This window comes from Eriocheir sinensis, unplaced genomic scaffold (assembly GCF_024679095.1).
Source record: "Eriocheir sinensis breed Jianghai 21 unplaced genomic scaffold, ASM2467909v1 Scaffold743, whole genome shotgun sequence".
In the NCBI taxonomy this organism is placed as follows: Eukaryota; Metazoa; Arthropoda; class Malacostraca; order Decapoda; family Varunidae; genus Eriocheir; species Eriocheir sinensis.
The window spans coordinates 156,867-160,000 of NW_026112102.1; positions in this window are offsets into that span (position 1 = coordinate 156,867).

Sequence of the window (3,134 nt, forward strand, 5' to 3'; positions counted from 1 at the left end):
GTGATAGCTCAAATGCTGAAAGAAGTCTGTCACGACGTGACTGTGGAACCCATGCTGCTCCCTCTGCAAGGCGAACACCTCGCCAGACGCACCGCTAATGTTTCGAACGAAGCACGAGTGCATATTAGCGCCAGAGGGTTTTGGACTCGTGGACAAAGGGCATATTTTGACATAAGGATCTTTGATCCCATGGCCCATTGCCACAGAGACCTGACCCTTGATGCAGCCCACAGAAGAAACGAACAAGAGAAAAACAGAGCATATGAAGAAAGAATACAGAATGTGGACCAGGGCTCCTTCACTCCATTAGTATTCACGACGTCAGGAGGGATGGGACCAAGGGCGCAGAGCTTCTACGCAAGACTCACCGAAACACTGGAGGATAAGAAACAGCAGCCGAGAAGCAGTGTGATCGGTTGGATGAGATGCAGGTTGTCCTTCTCCCTCCTGAGATCAGCCTTGGTCTGCCTGAGAGGAACCAGGTCACCTGCACCCAAAACCACCCATATTGCCGACCTGGACTTTGAGGCGACGGTGGTTGATAGTCGTATCAACCACAAGCTATGTTAGCTCAAGAAAAATATGTTTAGTAAAGTTTGTAATACTAAATAAAAATGGTTGTCGGCCACAGTCATTGGCGGGGTGGGGCCAATGAATTGCTTTGTGAAAGGATATGAGAAAATATACCGCTCACAAAGCAACTCTAATAGATGGAGGCCTGTTTGTAGTAGTAGAAAAAAAGTAGTAATAGTAGTAGTAGTAGTAGTAGTAGTAGTAGTAGTAGTAGTAGTAGTAGTAGTAGTAGTAGTGACAGTAGTCTTAGTATTAGTAGTGGTAGAAGAAGTAGTTGTAATGGTAGAAGTAGTAGTAGTAGTAGTAGCTGTAGTAGTAGTTGTACTAGTAGTAGTAGTAGTAGTAGTAGTAGTAGTAGTAGTAGTAGTAGTAGTACTTCTACTACTACTACTACTTCATTTATTACTGCTACTACTACTACTACTACAACTACTATTACTGCTACTACTACTACTACTACTACTACTACTACTACTACTACTATTACTACTACTACTGCTACTGCTACTACTTTAGCTTCTACTACTACTAATACTAATACTATTTTTCTTTTTTACAACAAGGGAGACAGCTCAAGGGCACAAGAAAAAAGGAAACAATGTTAAAAAAAAAAACCCGCTACTCGCTGCTCCTATAAAAAGAATCAAAAGGTGGCCGAAAGAGAGGTCAATTTCGGGAGGAGAGGTGTCCTGATACCCTCCTCTTGAAAGAGTTCAAGTCGTAGGCAGGAGGAAGTACAGATGAGGGAAGATTGTTCTAGAGTTTGCCAGCGAAAGGGATGAAAGAGTGAAGATGCTGGTTGACTCTTGAATAAGGGGTTTGGACAGTATAGGGATGAGCATGAGTAGAAAGTCGTGTGCAGCGGGGCCGCGGGAGGGGGGGAGGCATGCAGTTAACAAGTTCAGAAGAGCAGTCAGCGGGAAAATAGCGATAGAAGATAGAAAGAGAGGCAACATCGCGACGGAATTTTAGAGGTGGAAGATTATCAGTAGGAGGGGGAGAGCTGATGAGACGAAGAGCCTTAGATTCCACTCTGTCCAGAAGAGCTGTGTGAGTGGAGCCCCCCCACACGTGAGATGCATACTCCATACGAGGGCGGACAAGGCCCCTGTATATGGATAGTAACTGTGAGGGAGAGAAGAACTGGTGGAGACGATACAGAACGCCCAACCTCGAGGAAGCTGATTTAGCGAGAGAGGAGATATGAAGTTTCCAGTTGAGATTTAGAGTTAGGGATAGACCGAGGATATTTAATGCTGAAGAAGGCGTCAGCTGAGTGTTGTCGAAGAATAGGGGATAGGTGTTTGGAAGATTGTGTCGAGTTGATAGGTGGAGAAATTGAGTTTTTGAGGCATTGAAGGACACAAGGTTCCTTCTGCCCCAATCGGAAATGATAGCAAGGTCTGAGGTTAAGCGTTCTGCAGCTTCCAGTCTGGAGTCGTGTACTTCCTGTTGGGATGGCCTTCTTTTGAAAGAAGTTGAATAATGCAGAGTGGAGTCGTCGGCGTATGAGTGGACAGGACAGTTTGTTATGGAAAGTAGATCATTGATGAATAACAGGAAGAGAGTGGGTGATAGGACAGAGCCCTGCGGATCACCACTATTGGTAGGATTAGGGGAAGAACAGTGACCGTCTACCACCGCAGAGATAGAACGGCCGGAAAGGAAACTAGAAATAAAGGAACAGCGAGAGGGATAGAATCCGAAAGAGGGCAGTTTAGAAAGCAAAGACTTGTGCCAGACTCTATCGAAGGCTTTCGATATGTCTAGCGCAACTGAGAAAGTTTCACCGAAACGGCCAAGAGAGAATGACCAAGAGTCAGTTAAGAGAGCAAGATCTCCAGTAGAACGCCCCTTGCGGAGCCCATACTGGAGATCAGATAGAAGGTTAGAAGTGTAAAGGTGCTTATGAATCTTCCTGTTAAGGATTGATTCAAAAGCTTTAGATAGACAGGAAAGTAAAGCTATAGGGCGGTAGTTTGAGGGATTGGAACGGTCACCCTTCTTAGGTACAGGCTGTACAAAGGCATACTTCCAGCAGGAAGGAAAGGTAGATGTTGATAGGCAGAGACGAAAGAGTTTGACCAGGCAGGGTGTCAGCACGGAAGCACAGTTTTTAAGGACAACAGGAGGCACTCCATCAGGTCCATAAATAAGCCTTCTGAGAGTTGAGGCCAGAGAGGGCATAGAAGACATCATTCTTAAGAATCTCAAGGGGAGCGTCTGCCATGTTCTAAGATATTATCAGAGGATCACCATTTTCTCACAGGTGATGTGTACCTTGAGTAGGAACATCATGTACAGTTTTGGTGAAGATTTGGTGAAAAAAAAAAATATTTGATTTTTTTTTTCAAAAATTTCAAAATTTTGAAATTGAAAATAAAGCATATTTAGAGTTTAGATAGCTCAAAAATAAAAACACCACTGGAACGGGCATACAAAATAAGTGTATTCCTAGAGATTACTTTTCCATTTTTTTTTTTTCTTCAAAGTTTAAATTTAGAAAATTTATATAAAAATTTTGATGATGTTTATCCAGATTCTGATCACTAGCATTTATA